The sequence below is a fragment of the Gavia stellata genome, chromosome 4 (genome assembly GCF_030936135.1).
Source record: "Gavia stellata isolate bGavSte3 chromosome 4, bGavSte3.hap2, whole genome shotgun sequence".
NCBI lineage: Eukaryota > Metazoa > Chordata > Aves > Gaviiformes > Gaviidae > Gavia > Gavia stellata.
Window position 1 is genome coordinate 416,162 of NC_082597.1, and position 27,012 is coordinate 443,173.

At 52.2% G+C, this 27,012-nt stretch overlaps 1 protein-coding gene across 1 annotated transcript in view; it reads left to right on the top strand.

The window, feature by feature from the left end:
* The window catches only part of SHANK3 (SH3 and multiple ankyrin repeat domains 3), a 358,709-nt gene that overhangs the window by 16,776 nt on the left and 314,921 nt on the right, over positions 1 to 27,012 (top strand). The window lies entirely within an intron of this gene.

A 27,012-nucleotide genomic window follows, 5' to 3' on the forward strand; every position in this document is an offset into this window, starting at 1 on the left:
ATTCGTTTTGACGGCCTGGGCTCTGTAGCAGCTCCCAAGGCAACAATTTATTTGGAGTTTGATAACCTGGGAACCTCCCCTTCTCCTTTAGCCCTGCTCTGCGTGAGCTGCGGGCGCACACCGGTGCTGGGTCTTGCACCCGGAGGCAGTGTGAGCCTGGGCAAAGGAAAGAGGAGGCCAACGTGGAAGGCCTTGAGGATCCTTTCTAACGCTGGTGGAGCTTCTCTGTCTCACCCACATGCTCCTGCATTCGGCCCGTGGCTGCTTCTCCTCCGGGAAGAGCCATTTCAGCTCAGCTTTTGGCTGTGCACTGCTCTGTGGGAGGGGGTGGTGTGACCCAGGATAAAATTAGCCAGAACACCCACAAGATTTATGGGATTATAGTTTGTTTTTTAAGGAGACAGAAACATGCCCAAGCTAAGGTTTGTTTCTCTGAAATAGTTATGAATTGTGGGTCGGTACCATTAAAACACGTTTGAAAACCGATTCCCAAAGTCTTGCGGCGGGAGCGCTTTGGAAGCGAGTCGCAACTTTGTTCGGGGTCCGATGGTAGGAAAAGGTGGCAATACAGAAATAGTCCTGGGAGAGCACAAAAGTGCCTCCAGCGTTCATCAAGGTCCTCTCTGTCTGCAGTGTGTGCTGGCGCTGAAATCCTGCAAGGTGCCTGACCAATCCTGGGATATATCCCAGGGGAAAATGCTTTCTGCAGCAGCCGGTGGGCAGCACTGGCCACCCTCCACATGGCCAGTTGCCACCATGGTTGTAATTACGGAGCGGTGAGGCGCAGGTTTTCTATTTACTTTTTCGCTGGAAGCAGGGAAAACTTGTTCCAAGAAATCACGGCTCAGCACATTGCATAAAAAATGTATACGTAGAGAGATAAGAGCCTCTTGCAGACGAGTGGTACTTAGGAAGCTGCTAACTATCAGAGAGCTGGAGCTTATTGAAATAGCTCGGAAAGATCTAGATGAACGGCGATGTACAGCTGATGAGACTTCCTCCCGGAGATTTCCAAGGGCTTTTCTTCTCCGTTGTATGCTGGCAACTCTTTTTTCTTTTGCCTTTTAAATCATGTTAAAGCCAGACTGAGGAGCTGCTGGAGGTTAAAATAACATTTTTCCCCGTTAGCTTTAACTTGCAGCAGCTCCCTGCACCGGGGCAGCGTGCACCGGTGAAGCCGGGGAGGAGATGGGGCCCCTGCAGCAGCAGCAGCAGCAGCAGCAGCAGCCTGACGTGTCCGTGAAGTGCCTCCTTGGTGGGGAACGCAGTCCGTTCTCTTCTGGATTGGGTTCGGCTGGATCTGGTGTCAAATGGCGTCCACAGACGTCGCTGCTGGCAGAAACGGTGCCTGCCCGTTCCTGCCCCGCGTGGAGCCGGCGCCGGCACTCGCGCTGCCCCAGGGCTGCGGGTGGCTCCGGTGGTGTCTAGCTTTATTCCAGGTGTTCACACCGAGCGACGCCAGGGATGTGTTGTGAGCTCCTGGCGGCATGGACGGAGCTCGTGATTTAAATATACACCCACCCACACCGTGCTCTACTTAGGTCCTTATCTGCTGTCACAAATCAGGAATAAAAAGCTCAAAATCATGTTCTGGCATTTTATCTTCTCCGAGGTAATTTTTAACTCGAGGAATGAATAGCCTCGCTTTACCACAAAGGCCTTTCCCCAAGGGCCAAGGCGGACATCGCCCTGTGTCCCGAGGCCATGCGGGAACGATGTCGCTTCCTTCAGGAGGCGGAAGAGGCGGGAGCCAGCCCGCGCAGCCGGCTGTTCTCTGTGCCCAGAGAGGGAAGGGAGCCCGGCAGAAAAGAGGGGGCGAGGAGAGCGGGGCTCACGCTGCGGCCCTGCCCGCGTGGCGGCTTCCTGGGGGGCTGGAGCGTGGCCGCTGGCCGTGGCACGTGCCCTCCGCTCCTGGGCGCGCAGGCTCCTCTCCTCTGTCCCAGGCTTCACCTCTCACTGGTTTCCCCGTACCATGTAGATCCTAAAATCCTTTTTTCCAGGCTCTGTTTTGTCTCGCCTATGTGAGCAGTGAGAAAAAGAGAATCAGCAGAACTTTATTGCTGCAGTGGGAGGGTCTGGAGGTCAGGAACTGACCTCCGAAACGGCCTAAACTTGTGCCGAAAACTTTGATCCTTGGCCAAAGCATCTGCTTTCTGCTGCTGTAAAAATCTCTAGCTGTCAATAGTTGTATTGGATTTTTCACCGCTTTTAGGGGAGAATCAAACCACTTATGCACATGCTTTGAGATGCTTTTTGATTACAAGCCGCGCATTGTTTTTCCATAGGAACCCTGCCTCTTTCAGATCAGATTAATAGTGCTCAATGAATGAGGCAGCTGTTCCGCTTTTTTTAGTCTTTCTTATTCACTGTGCAGCCCCATGCTTCATTACTGTGTGCTGTTGAATGCGGCACCAAGCATGACATATTTTAAAGTCCCTTTGTAGCTTTTTTTTGTGTCTGTTTTCCTAACGCAAATGTTTGAGCACTCTATCAGCATCCAGCCGGTAGCATCTGTAGAAGAGCGGGCCGAGAACCTCAGTATAACAAACCACTGCATTGTATCCAGCGTCCCTTACACCAAGCCGAATAGGTTGGGGTTAGCTGCGGCGTAGCACCCGGCCAGCACGGCGTCCGGGTGCAGAGCTGGTGCCAGCCGAGGAGCCCGCCCGCTCCCAGAGCAGTGTGTCCGCAGCAGCGCGTCAGTTTGCTCCTTGCACAAAGGGAGGTGAGGAGCAGAGAGGTGGCGGCCGATGTTTGCACACCAGTCATGAACGTGGGTGGCATTCCTCAGCAACGGCGCTGCGGTTTCGGCTTCAGTGCCACGGTTCATGCTAAGGCCGTTGGCCAGGGTTGCTGGAGTTTACCCCTGAATCCTGCGTGGGGAGCAGGGCAGAGCGTGGGGCCCCGTGGCCACCCCAGCTTTGCCTGAGGTGTCGGAGCCGGTGGGATGATGGTGCCTGGCTGTGGGAGAGCCGCACAGCCCGTGTGAGGGGGCCGCGGCACGAGGTGCTCGGAGGATCCCCGGCGAGGGCCGGGCTGGTGGTGTCACATCTGGTCACAAGATGCAAAGCGTTGGTCCGGTGTCCAGGCGTGCGGTGGGCCATACCAGCGGGCTCCGCAGCCCTGGGCTTTCTGCTGGCTGTGGTGCTGCCCGTCACCTGGGGGCCACCAAAGACTGGCACGAACGCAGGGCTGCGTGCCGAGAGCCGGTGCTGGCACAGGAGCCCTTGCCGCGGGGTGTCTGGGTAGCGGATCTGGGGCTGGCAGCCCCGAAGTCTGGCGTGGGGACCAAAGGCTGTGCCGCTGCCTCGAGGGGCCAGAGCAGCGAGGGACCGGGGCGCTCTGCCCCTCCTGCCCTCGCCCGCGCAACGCTGCCAGTTCCTGCCTGCAGCGTGTCTGTCGGGTGCGTCGTGCCCCGGACTGCGCAGTGACTTCAGCCGGAGGGTCCTGAGCAGGCGCAGCTGACAGGAGGGACTCGCGGAGCAGCCCCACGGTGTTGGCTTGGGGTGCTGCGACCCACAGGGCGGTCAATCAGTGCAAACCAAACAAGTGATCTCAAAGAATCCCTTGGTTAAGTGTGTGAAACTAGTTCAGATACTAACCCAACTTCTAACCGTACACCCGTGCAAGGGTGTCCTTCGTTTCAGCCAGTTCAGCTCACAGGTGAGTGGATCCAGAAGTGAGGAGCCCGGTGGAGGCTGAGAAGGCTGCAAAGAGCTTCCTTTCCTCTTCCGCTCCAGCCATAAAAGGCAATTTCAAGAGGGTGAGACCCACCAGCTCTAAGATCTTGATGGCCGTGAAGAAACAGTTAATTTGAGTAACTATTGCTAAAAGTCCCTTTTTATGTCTGTTGCTTGTAGGTGCAAGAGATATTTTGGTTGCTTACACATTTCCTATGAATCCAACACAGGTAGTGTAGAGGGCTTGTATTTAATTTGTTAGTACTGAGAAATATTTTACCATGCTAAATGAACATATTTTAATGCCTATTTTTATCTTAGTCCACTTAGACTTAAAACACAAGTCCAAACCTACTCATCCTCTATTAAGAAAGAAACATGCTACTCACTCTTTTCTAAAATATTCAGGTAAAAGTAAAAAATTGAATTTATTGTTTACATTATAATTGCTTAAATAGATACATGCAGTTATAGTGTATCTACTTAGGAAAAAGCACTTTTGGTTGTAAAGTCTATATTAAATTGCAATTTAATCTAATGTAATGGCTATGAATTGATCCAACTCAGCCTTTCTTTAGGAAAATAGCTATGGACTACCAATGCAAAACAGCATCAGACTCGATTATTTATATCCAGATTTTCTGCCAGCTGATTTATCATGGTTAAAATTGGTGATCACTTTGATTTACATCAATCCACTTTGCTTTATTATGTGCGTGGAGGGAGGCTTTTGCCTGAAGCGGTAGAGCTGCGGGTCACTGCATTGGATCTGTGGCTGTGGTTGATTATTTTGGGGACTGGGAAGTTTAGCTGCCAAGTGTTGTGCAACATCCTCTGGGACATTGTGGGTGAATTATTTAATGAGTTGTTTTGAATAAATGCAATTTATTTGCATAGAACTGTTCAAACTTGATTTAAAGAAAGCCACGTAAAGATGCATGTGTGCGCTAGCGTAGCAGGTTCAGCCCTCTGCTTATCAACAGGGCAAGGCAGTCAGCTCTGCCTAGGTCCTGCTCTGGAAGCATTTCACAGCCCTGATGGAGACCGGGTGGGGAAGGGGGACTCCTTCTTCAGAGCAGAGAGTATATCAGGTTCCGAGGCCGGTTAGCTGCTGGCCCCTAATTACCGCGAAGGCCGGTGGCTCCTGCAGCCGGGTCCTCTCCACAGCGAGGGCAGGAGGACCTCGCCCTGTGGCGTGACGCCGGGTTTCCTGCGTTTTGTCCCCGGCAGCGGGGTGGCTGGTGTGGCTATTCGCGTACGGCGAGGGCTGGCTGGGCTCGGTCTCTGGAGCAAGAACGCCTGAGCTGGGGGTGCAGCTGTGGGTGCCCAAACCTTCCTCTGGTTTAGGGGCTGAAAAAGGACAGGCTGTCCCTGGCAGCGGGGTCCGTCTAGTCCTGGGGCAGTCGGGAGCTAAGGACCCTTCCTCAAGGCATCCGAAATGGCTCGGGAGGAGCCTGTGGGTCCTGGGGACTGGCTCAGGTGGCTCCCCAGCACCGTCCCTGCCACGCAGGCAGGCACTGCTCTGAGCCCATCTTGCTCTCCAGTTAATTGCTTCCTCATAGAATTGCTCTGAGAAGATTTGAACATGAGACCGACTAATGAGACGCATGCCTCCATCTTGTACACTTGTTTTGAGTTTGCATCCTTCCCTTTGGATGGAGCGGGACTCCCACGCAGGAACGGTGCCGGAGGGTCCCCGGCACCACCATCACAAGTGCGTTGGGCTGATGCACGGGCAGTCCTGGCGCAAAGGGCGTGAGTGCGGCAGGGCGAAGGGCCGAGGAGGTGGCGGCGAAGGTGGGCGCTTGGAGCTCCCATAGCTGTGCTGTTGGTCAGCGCTGAGCATCGCAGGTAGTCGCGACCCCGTTTGTTGTGTTTTGCTGGGAGAGGGTGCGGGAGCAGGGGTGAAACATTTTCCTGGAGCTGAGCGTTCATGTCTCATTTCTGTTTTCAGTGATGCTGTTCAGCCTCGCAGAGAGCTTGTCTGTAAAGTGGGTCAATAGCAGTTACCTCACCCTAATGTTTAGGATGTGCCCTTCACTGTTTAAGGGCAGGTGCCAAAAGCAGTGTTGAGCATCGTCATCGGTGCAAGAGCTAAGGCGAAGAGTGACGGTTCCTCCTTGGAGGCTCAGAGACAGCGATGGTAGAGGTTTTAAGTGATGGAGAGGGAAATGAGAAGAGAGAGATTTCACCCTTGATGACCACACATCTGAGCCTAGAATTTTTCTCTCATTAACCTGGGCTATGCTTTTGCTTCCCTGACTTCCAGCTGGAGATGCTCATAAGTGCATTTAACATACAAATGGGACCTACATTTCATTCTTGCCCATCAGGTTGACCCCGGGGCCTCCAGCATCCTTGAATAATTTGCTGATGCTTCTGTCCATCCCTGTCTGATGGCAGAGCCAGCATTGTGGTAGGGCGTGCTGGACACAGCCTGCATGCCGGACCTCGGGTTCCTGCGGGAGCTTCCACCTGCAGCGTTTCTGTGGCCTGTGCTCTGGAATAATTGTTCCTGTGCTTTCAGCTTTGTGCGGTGAGCTGTAGGACACAGCGCTTCTTCTGCGGCTTCCCCCTTCCCCGCTGCCCGGCGCGCGGGCTGTGAAAGCTTGCTCTCCTCAAGCCTGGCCGGAGGAAGGGAGGGTGCCTGCTCGGCGGCACACGGGGCTGGGGTGGGTGTCAGCAAGGGGCTCTGCCTGGGGTTGAGCTGTGCGCCCATCACAGCCCGGCTGTGCTGACCAAAGGGGAAATTTTCCTTGCTGTTGCTTTTTCTACTTAAAGAAAGAAAACCTCTTTTCTTGTGAAGTCTTGACCATCAATCTGTCCGACGGTTGCTGCTTCACTGGCCCCCCGTCCCACGGATCAGCTTTCTTGGCAGAAGGCGGTGGAGGCAGGAGGTGCCACCGCAGCCCCGTGGGGCGGCTCTGCTGCGAGGGAGGCGGCAGTGCTGGTGGTGGTGGGGTGGGGGGCCAGGAGACTGGGTGGCTCTCTGGAGCGCGGGGAGTACGTTACTGCTAGTGAAATGGATAGGGGAAAGCTTAGCATAAGCAAGGCATGAAGGATATAGTGGACATGTTTTCCTCGGGCTAAACTGCCCAAGTGGGCATTTCTCTCGTCTTTCTGAGCTCCGTCACCTAAGCAGTGGCAGCCCTGTAGTTGCCAGAGCTTTTGTAGCTCGAAGGTTCAACCGTTGATCCACTCTGGGAGCCGAAGGTTTGTTTGCAGCCGACACGAACAGCACAGGGTGGATTTCACAGATCCTCGGAGGGAAAGTGCTTGCAAAACGTCCTGTACCGTGAGGGTGAGGTCCTGCTTGCGCGTGCGATGAGGAGCTCAGGAGCAGGCACAAGCTTGTGCTATATGTGCTTAATTTTTTTTTTGAAAGAAGACATGAGGGCAGCCCTCCCTCTCTTTCCTTGCCTGTGCTTAGAGGGCAAAGTGAACATAATTGAGCCATAATTCACAGTTACTGGAAAGAAAGCATGGGCCACAGTATGAGAAGCAGTATTGGAGCTTTATATTACAGCTATCTCCAGGGGAGATTATTTTTATTAAAATCTGGGTTGGTGGAAAATTCTGAGATTAGCTTCATTTTTAATGTATGGTTCTCTGTGGATCAGCCCAAAAAGAGCCTTCCTGCTGTCTCCAGCTGCCGAGCTGTTGGCGTTCCTGTGCCCGGCAGCGCTGTGACATGGCACCCGATGTGCTGAAGATGCCCAGATCGAAATAAACGTCCGAAGTTATTTATCAGCATTTCCAAAAAAAAAAGGTGGATATGAAATCTTAGGTGAAAAACCTCACATAAATTATTGGAAATTTACAGTAAAAATGAACAGTGCTGCAGACCCACTTTTTCACAAAACCTCCGCCAACTCTATTTGCATGCAAGGAAAACGTGCGATAGCAGATCTGGAAGTGCGAGCAGAGGAAGAAGCATCTCCTCCCGTCGGGATTTGTTAGGACACTGTGGGTCTGGGAGAAAAGTGCCCCACTGCAAGGAGCGCAGGCCCTCCTTGCTGGTATCAACCCATGTCCGTGGGACGGGCAGCGGGCAGCCCCCTCCCCATGGGTCGTGCCCCCTCCTTCCCGCGGCAGCCCAGCCGGCGACCCAAGAGCTGAGCCCTGCTCGTGCCACCGCGCAGCCTGGCTCCGTCCTGCTGGCCACGATGGGGCTGGGGCTGCGGCTCCGCTCCTGCCCCTGCCTTGCACGGCTGACACGTGCTCCGGCGTGGCCGGGGCTCCTCAGCGCCCACGTGGTGCCTGTAGGGATCTCGGGAGCGTCCCTGAATTTTTAAATGACGTCTGAAAAAGTTCCTGGTGCGCTCTCACACTTAGGGTTTTTCTCTGCTAATGGCTTGGCAGTGGCTGTTGATGAGTATGGATCTGATCTGCTAATGGATTACTTCTGGGTTTATCTGAGCCTATGTCTGGAGTGATGGGGACTCTGGGGTTCGTTACTGTTGGACCGGTTCCCTGATCCCACTCATCGTCTGCAAACGCTGCACTGGCGGGAGGGAGAGGGGGGATTGCTTCACTCACGCTGGGTTCAGCTCACCCCACAGCACAGCCTCAGCTCCCTCTGTGCTGTTCATCCTCTCCATCAGCAAGTTAAATGAATTGTAATAATAAATTTACGAGGTAACCTTTCATAAAGTACATGCTGTTAGAGTTCTTTGTTGCCCACGTTTCACAGAGACTCAGTGTAATGCAATGGAGCGTGCTGTTCGTTTTCAGACTACAGTTTTATCAAGCATGGGTGGGGTGACTCATGATGTTTCTCCCTGGGTTTTGGAGGAGGGCTGGGACCTGTGCACGCTGAGCGGGGCTGTCCATGGGCTTGGTCCGAATTCACCACCCTGACGCGCTATTCAGCATGCCCCTCTGGCTTTAAATGGCTTTTTTTGCCTTCCCCAGCATTTCTCAGCCTGCGGTTAGAGTTTGTGAATCATATGCCTTAAAAATGAGTATCTACACAAGTGCTGAAGAAACGTAATTGAAATTATTTCTTTCTTAGTGTCATGCAGGGACCAAACACAAGAAGTTAACAGAAAAAGGCTTTAAGAGGGAAGCACTGGAGTGCGTGTCGCATACAGCTCTGCAGACGAGTTCACTGCCCAGCTCCACTCTGACTGTCTCTAGCTGTGTCAGAAAGTTTTTCATGCATTTAGTTAGAGAGTATATTTTTAAAAACTTGCAGTGTTGTGCATGGGTGGGTGGATGGATGGACCGCGCAAGCCAATTGTGTGAAGGTCCTTCTTGCTGTAGTGGGTGAGATGACGTCAAAGGTGAGAGTTTGGCAGTAGGTTGTAAGTAATTGCGAATGTGAAGATGTTCAAACTTGGACTCGTCAAATATCCCATAGATGTAGGATCTGCGGTGGATTCCCTCCTTTTTTCCCACCTCTCATTATGTCTTGTCCCAAATATTTTTATGGCAACATGGGCTTTTTTCTAGAACTTTGGGCCACTTGTCTACTGTCTGCTGCATGTCGGGGAGAGGAGGGGGTTGTGGAGCAGCACTATCCTTCGTTAGACATACTGATATATCTGGAAAAAGCAGACAAAGCTCTCCCGACCTGAGGAATGAGTGGCGGCCTGAAACCCTGTCTGCTTTCTTTAGCTGTATCAGCTGAGTTGACAGTAGACGGTACCTCTTGCTTTATACCTGGGCGGTCATACAGCCGTAGATGGCAATGGCAGTGCTGCCTTTGCCAGAAGAGCGTGGGGTAGCAAGCCTCTGGGGAGATGTCTTTCCTCACCTTGGCCTATGGCACCTGGCCGGGACGTGGTAACGGCTGTGGGGATCAAGCTGTGAGTGAGTTGTAAGTGTGAAAATCCAGTTTGTTCGTTAGTTATCACTGCGGTGCAGCTGCGTGTCGGGACAGTGCCTGTGCACACCCAGGGCACGCCGGCTGCCCGTTCCTTGGTGGTCCCAGGTCTCCCATGATGTCTTCTGCACCCCTGAGACCACGGGCCAGCTCGGGTGATCTCTGTACCCTGACAGCAAGCGTTCCCCCATTCCTGGGCTCCTAAATCTGCAGAGGCCCCGGAGGATTTGTTCTCAACACGATTTGTGGGGAGTCACCACTCACGAAAGAATAGTGTGGTTCTGGTTCGCCCAAATCCACTTTGCATGGTAGGCAAGCTCAGAGTGAGAACGTGAGCTTTACGCTGGGAAAAGAAGATGTTAAATCCCAGATTACAAAGTCAGCAGTGCAGTTACAAAGCAGTAACAGAGCACAGTTTTAGAATATATCTTGCATTTACTTTTTTTTTCTTTCAGCTACAGGAAGCTGAGTTTTCTGCTTGGCAGTGTTCTGCATCCAAGTTACTCATTTGGACCACTTTCTGGTGCAGAAATCTTGATCTCCAATTTATACTTTTTATTTCCAGATTAGCTTATATAGATAAAATTTCAAAGCTTGTCCTACCACCTACCGCCCCCGTCTCTACTGCTGATGGGACCTCTCGGTATTGTGACCATGCATTTATCTCTGAAGAGAAGCCCAGCAGAACGTATAAGCATGTTTGAGAAAAAGCATCTCTTTGATATCAAAGATTCTCCTGCTTCGTCTCCAGCCTGTTCATTTCTTCTTTCAAAAAGCAACTGGAATTAGATCCATAAAGTTATATTGCAAACCACGTCATAGTAAAAAGTTTTTGACATTGTTTTCAGTTTGGCTGTCGACTTACAGGCAGCGTATGAAGATTTGGTATTGCATGGTGTGACACGCTCTGGGTCCCAGGGACAGCGCGCACCATTGGCTTTGCCTCAGAGCAGTATTCCTTTCTTTCTCAGCCATTCCCAAATTGAAATTTTATCTTTCATTTCACTGGGCTTGGTCAATCGATTGCCTGCAGGATGGGGAAGGGGGCCTGTGGTGGCTCTGTGAAGGCGGCCGGAACGGGAGGTGGGGCTGGCTGGTGGGCTGGCAAGCCTGGGATGGCTTGGCCCTGGGGCAGGGATGCAGCTCACCTGGGCCGGTCACACACACTGCCTGCACCTGCGCAGCGATCAAGGGAATCCCGTCGGGGAGGGAGACAGGGCGGGTCAGCCCTCGGGAATGAGGTTAAATATAAGGGGATGCCTGCTTTTTAGTCCCTGCTGCTGGCTCGCATTTGCACTCAGCGGAGAGTCAAACGAGGTCTGAGATTTCGCGTTGCTTTGGGATGGGGGCTGCGTACGTTCGGTGTCAGCGGTCTTGTCTGGACTCCTGCGGAGCCAGCCGTGATCCCGGGGTCTCTCTGGTGGGGAGGCAGAGCTGATGGCTGCTCCAGTAGCGAATGAAATACGGGACCGCAGAGTGCACGCTTGCTCTTGGTAATTGAGTCCAAGGGACCTTACTAATTTTTTCCTGCAGCTTTGCAGCAACCTTAATTGGCCGTGCTGGCGTATGGATTCATGATCGGTAGAGGTACTGGTACGTATTTATGGCGATACCCAGGCTCTCATTTGTGAGTGCAGTGCCAGTGTGCCAGGTGTTGAATAAACACATACAACGACAAATTTTCCAGCCTACAAATGTTCTTATTTCTATTGCTGTTTTCCTGCTTAAAGTTACATTTCGGTATATGCTTTTTTCCCAGCTAATATGTTACATAAAAAAGGGTGTGCAGGAGCATTGCTTTAGTTTTACTAACAACCATAAATTATTTGTCTGTCTTTATGACTGTACATCACTGTAGTGATCCATTAAAGTAATTGTTGTGTTTTAATATTTGTTTTACTAATCTTTCTTTCGGTCAGTCACTTCAGATTAACTAATAAGTATGAACTGTTTCCTGAATTCCTTTCATTCTTTTTGGTACTTTTCTGGTACTGAAGAGTCCTAACATTAATGCATCTTCTTAAGTGCATTTACATCAGTCGTTCTATGGTGTAATGCCTTTGCAATATAGCTCCAAATCCAAGAACCAAAACAATTAAAAGATCCGGTAAGCATTTTCCCAGTTGATACTGCTCACCTTGATACTTCCTCTTCATCCCAAATATCCCAAGCAGGCAGGTTATTTGCTTCTGTGGGAGATGACAGCCCGGTGTCCTGTCCCTGGCTGTTGGGAAGACGTGTTTTCTGATGCTGTCTTTTTCTCCTCGTCTGCTCTCTCTCTGTATGAGGTTTTAGGGCAGTGACTGGCGCTGCGCTATGTTAGTAAGAGAAAGTCGTACTGCGGCGGGTACAGAGCATTTCTCAGTCCAAGGGGTAGCGCTGGGGTCTGGGCTCTTTGGTTGCAGCACAACACGCTGTGCAGAAGTGAACTTCATTCACATCAGAGAGCATTAAGCATCATGGAGCTCGGCTTGGATCTCCTTCCGGATTGTGTCCTTCCCCGGGATGACCTGGAAAAGCCTGTCGGTTCTGTTATAACAATGACTGTGGGCACGGAGCTGCCTTTGCTGGTGGGTAGGGTCTGTTGTCCCACGGCCCGTCCCCAGTGGCTGGAGCCGCCCGCGGTGGCCCCGGTGGGCCAGAGGCTCGGGCTGCGGATGGCTGTCCCGCGGCTGCCCGTGGAGGACAGCTCATGGCTGCGCTCGCAGCTCTCTGGAGAGGGCTCGCTGCGCTCTGCTCCTGCAGCTGCTGCAAGGACCTTGGGGTTGCTGCTGCAGAAGGGAGCTGTCTCGGTCCTCCAGTATTTATTTTCTCCGGGCACTTGCAGTGTTCCTGTGGGAGAGCTGTTTCTCTCCCTGTGCATGTGAAGTAGGGGTGCCAGGCTGTGCTTGTTTAGAAAAACCAACAAAGCAGAAGGAGCTGGGAAATGAGGGGCAAAAGGGCTCCATGCTCCCTTCCCACTCCTTAGCCTGCTTTGGCATCCAGAGCACCCTGCAAGGCAAACTTGGGCAGCCCTGAATGTGCCCCTCTTCGCACAGAGCGGGAAAGCAGCGCAGAGCAAGATCGCCCATCCCAGGCTGTAAGGGCTGGATCCCAGTCTTGGAGACACTTACGGTTCCCGTGAGCGCAGTGGTGCTTCCTGACAGTATTGGGCTGCGTGTACAGAGATGTGCCTCTCTCTTCCGTGCTCTGGCTCCGAGTGCTTCATGCGTTGTAGGCAGGGCGGGAGGCATTCCCTGCTCCCTTGCCCTTGGACAAAAAGGGAGCGGGGCACCTGGAAATGCCCCTTCTCGTTGACGATGCTGGGCAGGATGTTGACGATGCTGGGCAGGATGTTGCAGGTTATCCTACCTCTGCCAGGGGAATTTCCCTGGAGAGCCTGGCCGCCCCCAGGGCAGCGTAAAGCGTGGTGGAGGATGGCAAAGCTGCTCCCCCAGACCCTTTGCAGTACCGTGGTCACAGGCTGCTGAGATCCGCAAGGCAGAATCTGCATGTTGACTTGTACCAGAACAAGTGTCGTGCTGGCGGAGGGAGGAAGCGGCTGTGTCCTTTCGCGGGTGGATGTTGTCTGCCAGGGGATCGTAAACCTGGAGCCGCCCTGGTGTTGGCCGTGCCCAGGCCTGAGCTGGCTGCTGGCGCTTGCTGGGTTTTTCCCCGAGAACACTGCGGGTGTTTACCAGCGACTAAAACTAAACGGTGTTTCTTCCCAGTTCTGGTGCGTGTTTGTCAAGGCACAGATTAATTTAGGGACTGGTGCTCTGAATGAAGCTGAACTGGAGCTGGATGGGGGTCATTTCTCTTCCCTTTTCTGTGATCTGACAGATTGTATTTTTCCACAACACTTCTTTTTCTCTTCCCTCCCCCTGCTTCTTGCTGGTAAATATATTTCTAATTTGCTGTCTCATGTGTAGGTCATTACCAGGCATTGCAACCTGCACGGTTTCTCTCCTCTACTGAGTATGTGTGTAGGGGAAGTTTTACAAAACAGGATTAGTTTTTGCTGAGTCTCATCTTATTGTCTAGAAACATGTTGCATTTTGTGGTATAACTCACGATAGTGTATACTCGATGGTATAACGTCCTGCTTATTTAGGATGCAAACTTTATTAGTGTCACATTTCCTCTTAATATCTTCGCTGTTTGATTGACCCCAGATGCCATCCAACCTCATTCCTCCATTCAGGTCTTTGACGTTATTTATTGCTGCTACTATACGTTTCTTCAGCCCTCAGCTGGTGTGATGGTGACATCCTTGACAATTTTGATTAATTAAAATAATGCAAACCAGATGCCATGAAGCAGTATTAAAGAATGCCTCTAAAAATGGCATCTAGTCCATTCCTGTGGTCCAGTAATTTTACAGTTCTCAATAGAAAGAAAACTTCTGTCGGTCTGTTACAAGTCATGCTTTTCCTGATGATGCTAGTGTTAAAAAAACAGTCCGTAACTGCTTTTGGCTTGTAGCTCATTTTTGCTGTAGACCACTGTTTCTCTAAATGTGTCCTGACATTCACAGGTCGTTGGCATCATTAAAGGTTTGGCTGATTAATTAACAGCCAGCTAACCTAACACAATCTTCCTCCCTGCTTCTGATTGGCTCTTCCTTGTTACTGGTCAATCGATGGAAGTTCATACTTCCCTTTTTTTCTATACCCACTCTCTTACAAAATTGACTGCTGTAACGAGCGGTGAGCCGCTGGAGCGGAGGGAGCCTGGAGCAGTGACGGGGAAGGCAGCAAGTGCCCGGAGGCAGACTGCGCTGGGCCGCCGTGCGTGCTCGGGACGGGCCTCGCCTGGTGGTACCGCAAAGTATTTTGAGCAGAATACTAACACATACGAGGTAGCTGGAATTACGGCACGTGCTTCAGGATGGACTTGTCATTGTAAATTATGGATGCTTGTAGCAATGAAAAATGATTTGTGAAATGTTTTATTTGACAACAAAAACCCTTAGAGATTAAGTTACTCATCTTTTTAATATTTTCTTTCTGTGTTTGTTAACATTCATACTTCTTCCGTTGAAATCCTCCTGTTCCTTCTTAGTGATGTCGATGAAAGCTCTGCATCTTCTCCTTGGAGTTTCGGCAGTGTTTGTTTAATTGAGCGCCTTGTTTTAGTTTGTATTAGACCAAAGCGAATGTATGGATAAGATTTTTCCTGGTTAGTGACCTTTTTTTTTTCTCGCTCAGAAGCCTTTCTTAACACCAAGAAGCTGTAATTTTTCATGATTGTTAAACCATTTTCAGTCCCCTGTGTTCCCCCAGATTCTTATTGGAAGGACACGTTCGATTGTTGTCTCCTTCTTCACTGGGTTGGTTTAGATTCTTCCTACTTTTTGTGCCCTTGTGACCAAAGTAATTGCATCCTGCCTTGGGGACTTTGTTTTCTGTGGGAAGCGTGATACAAATTTCCGTATAGACCCAAAGGAATCTGCAGCCTTTAAATGCAGCAGCCTGCAAACTCTGCACTTGGTAATAGAAGAAAAATGCTAATTTTTTAAACTGGGTAAAATATGGAAGTAAGGCAGTCAGTATTGGCCGCCTAATACTATTTAACTTCAGTTTATTTGACAACTTGGAATTCTTTTTACGGCAGAATTTTTATGGAAAACATGGTAATATTCTAAAGTTGTCCTGTGTGAACCTGGAGGCTGTGGTTGCCTGGGAGCAGTCCAGCGTTCGGGTTGCTGTTGGGAGGCTGCCAAGGCTCCTCATGTTGGACAAATGCTGGCTGAATTGATCATCAGAGGAGTGGTTAATAAATTTATCAACATTGTCATTATTTTTTTTAATTAAAAGCCACTGAGTAGAGAGGCACGCCTCTGCCAGCGTCTCTCCTGGCTCGCCAGCTGGCACGGCTGCAAGCCGCCCCGCTGCAAGCCCCGCCGCTCACCTGGCTGTCGGGGTGCTGCTAGCGAGGGGCTGGGGAGGCAGCCGCGGGCGGCAGCCCCTTGACGGCGCAGCTCGGCCGAAGGGCTTGTGTGAGCGCAGCCGCCGGGCTGGGGCCCCGGCCACGACAGCCCCTCACCTGAGGCCTCGGGGACGGCGGAGAGGGGGGACGTGCCAGCCTGAGCACCCCGCGCCTCAGCCCACGGGAGCGCGGTCCCGCTCGAGCAGCCGGCGCTCGGGGTAGAGCCACGCGCGGAGGCAGTAAGTGAGATGAGGAAACAAACTGAATTAACAGCGTAAAGCAGTTGGGGCAGTTTCACAAAAGAATGGATCAGCAGGTGAGTGCTGAAGCAAACTGATTTAAAAAAACAAAACAGTAGGTAATTACGGAAGGAATTCTAAGTGTGGAGCAGATGAGTAGGTAGTAATAATGTGCATTTTCTTTTCACTCAAAACAGTTATTATATCAGGGAAAAGAGATTAGCAAGAAGGAGCTGTTGAAACCATCTTTAGCAAAAGCCTTTGTATCAACGTGGAGACCTAAAGACCAAGGAACTTACACACAGTATAGTAGTTATACCGTTAATGGAAAATGGGAATATTTATCAGCCGGAAAATAATTCCTGGTGAGTTTTAACCATTGCATTTTCTGAAGACCATGTCCCCCTAGTCTGCTTTAATTCTTTAATAAGGGGGAATGGATGTGAGAGAGCTGGCTGGCAGGATTTATCAAAACTTCAAAACAGCTTGATGGAAACGCTTCTGAAAGGGCTGTAGAAGTTACATGTGGAGAGCCAAAAGGCTGCAGTGCTCTGCGTGCCGGGCAGAGAGGTCGGCATGGGAAAGCACAAACAAGTGAATTCCTGTCTTCCAAAGAGTTTGGCAGGGTGCTGGGGGGCAGGAGAAAAGACCTCAGTTTGTAACTTTGTTCGGAGTATTAATAATTTGAAGAGGAGCACAGCAAGCCGGCAAACGTGAGCGCGGTGACACCAGGTCAGAGCGTGGGGTCCAGCAGCGTCCTGACAGGAGCGACGGGCAGAACTGTTGCTCCCAGAGGGGTAAGGACCAACCCTGGAGGGGCGAGGCAAGGGACAGGCAGACAGTGACGCCTGCCCAGGGAACCTTTCCAGCCGAAATCAGCAGCTGGCTTAGGGGCTCCCTGGGCTGGAGGTGGGTTACCTGATAACCCCCAACCCATCTCTTTTCCGGGAAATGGTGGTATTATATTTTGAATGCATATAAGCTCTTAGTGCTCACGTCAAGGCTGGGGAAGAAGGAGGCTGCGGGGAACTAGCGGCCTCTCAGGCTCATCTTGGTCCCTGGGAAGGTGACGGAGCAAATCCCCCTGGAAGCCCTGGCCAGGCACGCGAAGGACAGATGGCGATTCGGAATAGCCAGCATGGATCTATCGAGGTTAAATTGTAGCCGACCAACCTGATTGCTCTCTCCAGCGGGGCGGCTGGCTCTGGGCGAGGGGAGCGCAGGAGAGGTTGTCAGCCCCGGGCTTAGGGGGTGTTCAGCGCAGTCTCCCATAGCATCCTCACTGCAAACGGGGACGGGGCGGTGTGGGCCGGGGGGTGACGAGGTGGGTGGAAAGCTGGCTGGACCACCGGGCCCAAAGGGCGGTGATGGGCCACGCGGAGCCCAGCTGGTGGCTGGTTACGAGTCCATTCCTCAGGGGGGGACACGGGGGCTGCTCCCGTTCGGCATCTCCCTTGACTGCCGGGGCGGCGGGAGGGAGAGCCCTGTCCCCAGCCCCGGGAGCAGTGAGAGGCGGGAGGGCAGGGCTGCTCGGCAGCGGGGCCTCTCCCGGCTGGAGGAAGGGGCCGACGGGGGCTGGCAGGGCTCGGCCGGGACGAGCGCCAGGTCCTGCCCGTGGGCTGCTGCAGCCCCATGCGGCAGGACATGGCGGGGTGACCGGCTTCCCCAAAAAGGCCCGGGGGATCCCGGGGCCCCTCGGCCGAGGTGCTGGCAGCGCCCTGGGCGGTGGAGGCCGGGTGGCGATGGCCCGAGGGCAGCCAGCGGGGTGAGGGCAGGGATTGCTGCCCTCCGCTCCGGGCTGGCGAGACCCGGCGGGACGCTGGGGCCAGGCCGGGCTCACCAGCGCGGGACGGACGTTGCAGTAGTGTGGCGGGTCCCGTGGGAGCCTCGGGACGGCCGGGGCTGGAGCGCAGGAGGTTGGGGGAGAGGCTGAGTGTGGGCTTTGCTCAGCCCGGAGGGGAGAAGGCGAAGGGGAGACCCTATTGCGGCCTGCGGCTGCTGAGGGGTGGGGAGAGGGGACGGAGCCAGGCTCCTCTCGGGGTGCCGTGACGGGACGAGAGGCACAAGCTGTGGCTGGGGAGGTCCTGCCTCCGTGGCGGGAAAAGCCCTTCACCGGAGGGAGGTCGGACACCAACCGAGGCCCCGAGAGGCCGTGGGGTCTCTGGCCTGGGAGACGCTCAGCGCTCGCACAGCCACAGCCCTGAGCGGCTGCCTGCCCCGAGCCAGACCGGCTTTCTCCAGGGCCCTTCCGCTGGCGTAAGGCTGTGACTTGCTGCTGTGGAGCTCCACAGTGAACACATGCCAGGTAGTAAGGAAATACCAAATCTTTGTCCTGCTTTGACTCTACTAGTTTCACTTAACACCCTCCCGAATTTTGTTTTGAAAGAGACTTTATTGCTGGTGGGTAATACCAGCAATATATAGCACCAAAGGAGTTAGTGTAATTTAACAGAAACGATGCAATTGTAACAAAGGTGTATGTGCAAAATCTTGGAGTCTTAAGTATGAAGAAAAAGGATCCAGCCACAAAATTGTGGTTGAGGTTGTTGAGACCTTGAGGCAGAGGGGGTGTAGGTTAATGTAAGATGGGAGAAGCTGTAGCTTTGAAGAAAAGAGTGGTAGTAAACTGTAACCCAAGAGTTATTGCTGCAATTAGAGTCAGATCTGGGTAGGGTGCTCCGACTGGGCTAAGCCAAATGCTCGATGATGCAGACCGTGCTGATTCGTGGTTATGACTATGCAAGTGAAGGTACCTGGGAGACCAATTTGGAGTCAATTGCCAGAGCCCAGCGGCATGCTGTTGAGCAGATCAGTGCAAGTGTGTCTAATGAAGATGTCCTATCTGTCACCTTGTCTTGTGGTGTTTGTATCCGTTCCCAAGGAGATAATACCTGTTTATCTTTTCCGTGCCACTTTTGGTTTTGTCATATTCCTTCTCAGTCTTCTCTTTCCCAGACTGAAGAGTCTTGTCTATTTAGTTGAGCCTCACACAGATGCCGCTCCAGGCCATTGATCTTTTCTCCCTTGTCTGCACCTTTTCCACCTCTGGTATGGCCTTTGTGAAAGGGGAGCCGGGACTGCAGATGGCCTTGAGGACACAGGCATACCGGGGACTCCTGCAGCGATGCGGTGGGGCTTTCTGTTCCTCTGGTCCCTGCTATTCCGTCGGGCACCTGCTGAGCATTGCTGTGGTGGGGTCGCAGGACTGGCGGCCACAGCCAGGCGATAGCCAGCTCAGAGCCTGTCGTCATTAGCATTTTACTTGCGTGGGGTTGATCTGCTGTACTCTTCAACCGTTCGGCTCTGTGAGGTCCTTCTGCCAGGTTTTGCAGGTGGCTCTCGGTTTTACTCTGCCAGGTACCTTAGCTGTTGGCTCACAGGTCACCTCCCCTTCCCAGACCATCCCAGACCTGTGAGCAGCACAGGCACTGGCACGAGTCCCGTGGGACTCTGCCGTGAGAACTGCCTGGTTGTGCCTGCTTGCCCTCCGTGGCACACCTCCTGAGCGGCTGTCTGTGCGGGTGAGACTCTCCCCTCTCCTCCCTGGGCAGTGGGGCTATTCAGCTGCACAAAGCTACCTGTGACAGGTCAAGCCCGGAGAGGAGGTTCAGGGGGACCTAATCGATAACACAAGCATAAAAACCTTAATGGAGAAGGATCAGTGTTGATGATGCAAAGTAGGCGCATTAAAGAGAAACATGAACTCCTTTAATGCCTGTGCAATACGCTAAACTGAACGCATCAACACCGGAAAGGGACTCGGGAGTTAATGTAAGAAATTTAGTTCCTTATGGATCATAAGGATCATAAAGATCCATGAGGACCTAAGGTTACATTAACCCTTGAGTTCCTTCATTAACAACTTGATCCATAAAGATCTTACAAGATCTTTATGGATCAGGTTCTTAGGATATGTTAGAAATGACTGTTTTGCAATATGCTAAGTATAAAAATACTGAAGCAGGAGTAAATATATTACCTCTGACAATGTTTTCATACAACTAAAAGCAGTAGTGGAGTTAATGAATAAAGATGTGAGCATAGCTGCCATAAATAAGAGCACAAAAAAGCCCCAAAGCAGTGGTCTGTCTGACGCAGTATCTGTCTCTAGCAGTGGCCAAAGGACATGCTGTTCAGGGAATGCACAAACTCTGGCCGCTTCCTGCAATCCGTTCCCCCATGCTCCTCCCGTTTCAACAACTGCTCTTTTAGGGTTGTTAGAGGCTGCATCCCCATCTTCTCTTCTTTTTTTTATACACATGTAGTGCAAATTAGACCTGGGCCCGTCAAAATAAGTTATCTTTTAATTCATTCAAATGCAGAGTTTTGCAGGTAACTAAGGACTAATGCCAGATCTAGAAAACAGGGAGCTGTATCCTGGAAGGGACGTGGGGTTTGGCCGTCTGAAAGGAATGGAGCAGTCAAAGTACACTGAACCCAAACTGCCACGTGCTGTAGTGAAGAGCGCTATTGTGATGCCTGGAGACAGAAGCAAGAGGATAGTGAGTTGAGGTGAGGACAATGTTTTATAGCTGTATATGACAGCTGGGAGACAGATGCTGGAATATTGCCTCTGGCTCTGATTCTGCACTTTAAAAAGTGTATTCAAAATTAAAGAGGGTGCTGAAAAGAGCAACAGGAATTATTTGAGATCTACAGAAAATGCACTACGAGTTATGACCATCAGCCTCTTCTGCTCACCCTGAACAAGACTGAGAGGTGACAGTGTTAAATGGGGGCTACCAGTGTATCAAGAAACTGAGTACTAAAGAGTTATTCAGTGTCACAGAGAAAGATGTAACAAGACATAATGATTGTATTGAAGCTTAAAGAAGGGAAGTGAAATGAGAACGAAGACATACCTTTTTTCATTGAGGGTGAGTGTTTGCTTATTCATTTATCCAAGGCGGGAGCATGCTTTCCACCATGCGATGTTTTTAGACTCAAGTTGGATGCTTTTCAGGAAACTGTTAGCCAAATTGAAGCAATTTAGTTCATTATGGGAGTTACTGGTTGAAACTTAGGGGGCAGTGATACATTGCTCAGATGAGATGATCTTACAGGCCCTCTTGGCTTTGAATGTGCTGAATCAGAGGGCATGCTGAATATGTGCTGCGAAGGCAACTACAGTATGCTCTTTTCACTGGTTTCTTCCATTCTCTAGTCTAACTTGATTTCATTTGCTCCTTTATACTGAGAAGCTCTGTATCGCTTTTGCATGTGTTTATTACGACCTATCTATCCAACAAGCATGTCTCAGTCTTGATGCTGGATGAACAGAAGATCTTATTCCCTCTTCTCCAGAAGAAGCTTTGCTCTACGTGGCTTTTTTTCAGCCCTAGATAGAGCTAAAGCTTCCCGGGTCCTCATTTTCCAACTGATCACAAGTTAGACAGGTGGCTGTGGTTGTGGTGTTGCAATGAGCCAAGCAGGAAACATTCCCAGGTCTCTGAAGGTAATAGTTGTCATCTCTTTACCCTGTCTTGGGCCCTTTGGTGAGGTCAGCTTGATTTACGGGTCCAACACTTCTGCATTTCCCTCTGGGGTGTCTCTTCTGTATGAAGAGTTCAGCAGTTGGATGAAACCGGCTGGCAATACTGCTCTTCAGCAGCCCTTTCCATGCAGGTGGCTAATAATAAAGCTGTTGTAGCTCTGTGTAAGAGGGAGGTTTTGCCTGAACCAGTCACTTAGAGTTAATCAGGAGCTGAATCTCTTTAAAAATTCATTTCAAACTGCGTTTGTATCAGGCAGCTGCTTCTCTGAAAGCGCTGGCTGGTGGGACTATAGGATGGGGCTGGTTGTCACTGTCAGTGCTACTGAAGAGTTGTAATAAGGGGGCTCTTGGACTCTTATTTTTTAAATAGAAGTAACTGGATGGCTTCCTGTCCGAGGCAATGGATTCTGCGGCATGATACAACAGTCAGCAACGTCCTTCCAGACTGGCTCGTAAGCAGCAGCCGTTTCTCTGGAAAACCCATAGAGCCAAAATACTTTGTTATCTACAGCATGTAACTCTGCAAGAAGGGCTCATGCACCAGGCGCTTTCCTGCTGGGAGCTGAGAACCTCCCTCCTGCTCTTTATCTTGTTTCCTTTTGGTGGAGGCAGCTTCTCCCAGCGTGGCGTTTAGCACAGTGGATGGCAGGGCCAGAGCTTTCCTCAGGAGGTGATCTAAGCCCAGAAATTCCTGTTGTTTTGCCAGCATACGCAACTCGCTCTCTAAGCTGGTCCCAGTTTGCCTTTTGCCAGCATCCAGTGCACAGAAAGCTTGTGCTGATTTCTCTCCTCCACTAAAACACAGAGTGGTGGTTGCTCTGCCCGGGTCCCTGCAGAGCCCAGCTCCTTCCCTGGACCATGGTCATGAAGGGAAGCAAGCTGCAACAGTGACGTTCAGCCTGTCCCGTGGTCCCTGGCCAGGGGCCATCTGCGTGGGGGGGCTGTTGGCTCCCCAGCCTCTGCCCCGCAGGGCTGGCAGTGGGTTTGGGGGGTGGCTGGTGGGAGTGCTCTGGGCGATTCCCGGTCAGGGCTGTCTTGTGGCTCTGATCCCTTCTCCCGCCGGTGCGCGAGCGAGGCCAGGAGGATGCTGCGGGATTTCACACGCTGCAGGGGTCCAGTGATGTCTGCATCAGATCACAGGAAGAGCTCGCTGCTGAAACTGCTGCTTAGGGGGATGGGCTTTTAACGAGTAGTTGGGAAGAAAAAATGTGTAATTGGAGAAAAAGAAACATAATCTTTTAAGGAAAGGTGAAAAAGTTACCTGGGCTTGTTTGTTTTATACATAGCGTCTGTTCCTGCAACTTTGTCCCGGTCCTGGTGTTACAAGGAGCCACTGCTCGCTTGGTAAAAGTGCCTGGCTCGATGCTGCGGAGCGCTGCACGCCCCTCTGGGACGCTGTGCTCCAGCTCCGAGTTCAGACGAGGTGCGTTTGTCCTCTGCTCTGTGCCTCCGGTCACCTTTGTCGTCTTTCCCTTTACCTTTTTCCTGTTTCTGTTGTTTCCTGAAAAGACAGTGCCACCAGACCTGCATGTGATACAGAAGATCTGGATGTGCTGCCAATTCATGAGTGTCATAGCAGCCCTTTCTACATCCATCCCTTCAGCCCAGATCCCAGCGCAGGCTCCACGTGACTCCGCTGATGAGCTCCGGTGTCAGGAAACCTGCCTGCTTGACCTTCACCTTTGTTTACTACCTTCCTTGTCGGTCAGGGGTCCAAAAGTGTGCTTTCTTGCTTCTGGCACTTTAGTTTACGGCAGCAAGGGACCCTTTCTGGAATGGAGCGTGCATATTGGTAAGCAGGGCAGCCTTTTTCTGGTAGGCGTGGGTTTCCTCCAGGCTCTCCTCGTAGGTGTGAAGCATGACTCCACAGAAAATAAGCAGATTTTTCAGCAATGTAAATGTTTGTCGCAGTTCCTGTCCGTGTTCCCGGGACAGAGGCCAGGCCTTGGGGCCCAGAGCACGGCAGAACCGCGGAGCCCCTCCTGCATATCAGCATCGCCTGCCTGTGCCCTGCTCCCGCTCCCGGGAGGGTTTGCACCATGCGGTGCAGAGCACAGCCGGCGCCGTGCACGGGCGATTGGCACCGCTTGCAGTTGTGCTCTCAAATCTGCTGTGCTCATGCATCTACTGGGGAGCTTTTATTCCTTGTCTGCAAGACCCTTTCCATTGGCATCGCTTGTGATGGTGACCAGGGAGGAGCCCATCCTGCAGTCGGTCCTCATGGGAGGAGCTCCGGGACTCCTCCTTGGATGACTCTCATGTCTTGGTTGCTTGCCGGCCTCACCCACTTTCCGTCAGGCTCCCCTCTTCTTCTGCGTTTGTTAGTTTTTATGACTTCAATACCATTGTCATTTTGCATGTGGTGTGGCAGGATTGTGCTCTTTTCTGTTCCCATTCAGAGGCAACTCCCATTTTCTAAAGGAAATATTTTACTTTTGATAGATTCCTCTGCTCTGTTGGTTTGGCTGCTCCATCTTTCTGTAGGGGCCTCTTAGGCTGTTTTTTCGTTTTTGCCATACATTTGCTCAGAACTTCTGATGTGATATTATGAAATATACTCCCTGCTGCCTGCAAGCACATTACCTTTTCAGCTGCTGCTTTTAATTTCCTTTCAACTCTTTCTCATTTGTGTGCTCTTCGATGAAGAATTTTTGGCTTTTTTGCTCTTAAGGGGTTGTTGAATGTAAGTTCTTTATTGTCATTATTGCAGGGTGGCTCTTGAATAGATCTTGTCTGTCATCCTGTGCGTTGCTGAGGATTGAATCTGAAGCTCTGAGCTCTTTCTTCCTTCAGGAAGGAGTCATCGTGCTGTCTAGAAGTTGAGGAGCTGTGCCATTTTCTTTCAGGAGTTGTTCCTAAGGCTGTGATTGTTGTGATCAGAGCTTGTAATTGTATGGAAGAAATTACCGCTTGTAACTGCAAACTGGAGTGAGCAACTTGTTCGGAAAGCTGCTCCCACCCTGCCCTCCTCGGAGCCTGCCTGCGGCTCTGGGACCTGCCCTGGCTCTGCGGGTGCTGTGCCACGCCGGCCGGCTCGTGGTGCCACCACCGTGTGCTCTCCACGGAGGTGCCTCTTTTGGCTTCCTGGGATCCCTCCTGGGTCTTCTGGGAACTGACACCAGGAACAGTGCTGAGCCCCTCCTTTCAGGAGGGCGTCAGGAGGACGGGGCAGAGACCTTTCCTTCCCCTGCGGGCTCAGGACCGTACAAGGCAATTTGGTTCCTCTTAGTGTTGACCTGAGTGTCCAAACCCTCAGGGTTGGAAGCGAATCACAGCCCCTGTGAGCTTCTGCGAAGTGCTGTCCCGGGCTGGATCTGACCGTGGGGTGGTGGCAGGTGCCCAACGCTGTCTGAGCGCAGCCCCTCTTCCTGACGGAGACGGGATCAGCACCTGGCACGGCATCTGCAGCTCGGGCAGCCGAGCCCTGCTCTGCCCGGGATCAGCCCGGTGCTGGTGTGGGAGCTGCTGGGGCCGTTCAGGCCGCGCGGGAGGCCGGAGGAGAGCAAGGTGTCCCTCCGTAAGCCGGAAAGTGGAGGAGCCGTCCCTGCTGTGGCTCCTGGAGCAAAGCAGCCCAGTCCCCCCGTGCGCAGAGCAGCGTTCTCCTGCACAAAGATTTCCCTTGCAGCTCTGCTGGCAGGGGTTTGTGGGATTAGCCTCATCTTTTTGGATTGCTCCCGGAGTGGCTGTGCTGTATCACGGGGTGGAATAAGCAAGTTTAGCTGCAGGATCTCTGATAAGAGAAAGTCATTAATATACGCGATGGTATTTGGAGAAGCAGAATCATAAGAGACGTTTAAGTAGCTGGATTATGCCCACAAAGGGCTGTGCAGCATTTTGACCTCGCAGCTGAAGTAGGCATTTTCTTCTTCCCGATTTCTGACGCAGGTTAAAGACAGACAGACACACTGCGGAGTGGACGTTTTCTCTCTGAAATAGGAAGTGTTAATACTCCCCAGAGTATGTCTCTGCAGTATAAAGTTTGGTATAAAATTCAGTGTTCTTTATGCCAGGACCTTCCTTCAATCAGTGCGTGTGCTTGTGTATGTGTCCATGCCTGTCAGGGCTTTTTTCCTTTAGCCACATATTTTAATACTGAACAGCATAATTTGACAGTGAGGAAGAGTCCTAGAGGCTAAATAAGCACATAGGAAGGTATAGACAATGTTTATTTCTTTATTTATGGGTCCCTGAAAGAATGATGCGTATTCTGCTTCTCTTTGAGGACGGAAGGCGAGCAGAGCTGGCATTTCTCAAAGGTTTTGAACTGATTTCTCACACCAGCAGCCGGCCGCCTCTTCCTCGGTATCTGCTGTAGGATAAGCCACAGCTGATAAGCATGCTGACTCGCTGATACCTTCAGCGGTGAAATAGATAACGCTGACCTCCGTTTGCAGTACACATGCACGTTGCCAAGCGCAAGTTACCCGTGCCTGAGAAAAATGAGCCGTAACCTCAGCTCGGTGGCTTTCTGTCTGACACGGGGACTTTCCCGGGTGGGGAAAGCGTGGCTGGCACCAGGCAGGGCAGCGTCACTTGCTTCTCTCTGGGCAAAGCTGTTTTTTCAAGAAACCCCTGTTTTCACGTACCCAAAAATAAACTATTAAGGGGAAAAGGGACCGAAACAGGCCCTGAGGTTAAATTTTGAAGTTGGAAGTGGGACTGAAGGGGTGAATGAGGATGTGCAGTTACTTCCCATCCCCGGGGTGAGTGTCCTTCTCCTGGTCCGGTGGGGACGCGGTGCAGCGGTGGCAGGAGCCCTGGCCCTGCGGGGCCATCACAGCCCCTGGAAGTGCGGCTGAGCACCTGGAGGAGGTGGGGATGGGGCCGGTCTGTCTGTCTGGAAAGCCAAACAGATGTCTGCGTTCAGGCCTCAGCTCTTCAACTCCTTCACGAACAAAACGTGCTTATGCCACTGTGTGGGTCCACGCTGCACCTATCCCTGGGACACAGCGTGCACCTCCAGTCGCGCCTTGGAAGGCTGATGGATGATGTGGTCTAGGGGAATAACAAGGGCGGGCGGAAGCGTGGAGTGCCTCTGTGTGATGAGTGGAGCAGGACTCAGCCTGGGAAAGCAGCGGCTGCTGGGGGAGCGCTGCAGAGGCAGGGAGGGGGGTTGTTCACTTTGCCTTCCAGCACAAAAATCAGGAGCATTAAATGGGGCTGACAGGCTGCAGCTTTGAAATGAAACGCTGAAACAGGACTGAGCGCTGTCTTCTCTAGCAGAAAGCATGGAGGGGGAGAAGAACCAAATGAGGAGGAGGACGAAGTGATGGGAACGAGGAAAGGTTGAGCGCCAAAATACAAACCCAGGGATCTGGGAGGGGAAACAGCGTCTGCCCACGGGGGCAGGCTGTTGCGAGACCGACCTTTGCTGCTGCCGGCACGGCATCCTCTTGCCTTCCTGCTCTTCACCCACAAGAGCAGATGCTGCGAAGAGCCTGCTGCCCTGCCGCCACGGCGGAGGGGATGCGGCGATGGTGCCGGAGCACCCGCGCCGGGCGGTGCGGCTCAGCGGGCTCTGGCCAAGGCAGGTCCCATGGCTGGCGTGCTCTGCCAGCGCTGCAGCCCCGGCCCGCAGCCAGCCCCGAGTGCGGCAGCGGGGGCCGCAGCTGTAGCAAATACAGCCTGAAGATGGTGGGCTGTAAATATTTGATGACTTGGGTCCTGAGGAGGCAGGGAAACTGCTTACGGTACAGGGGAAACCCGCTGCAGTCACAGGGTGAGATGGGGAAGTGTGACTTTCCATGCCGGGAGGCAAAGGGCTCTTTTCCTCCTCTCCTCCCGCTGGGAAGACCTCACTGGATGCCTCCAGCTCCTGGCAGGGCTCACGGTGCTGCCGTTCATCCCTGCTTTGTTTGTACA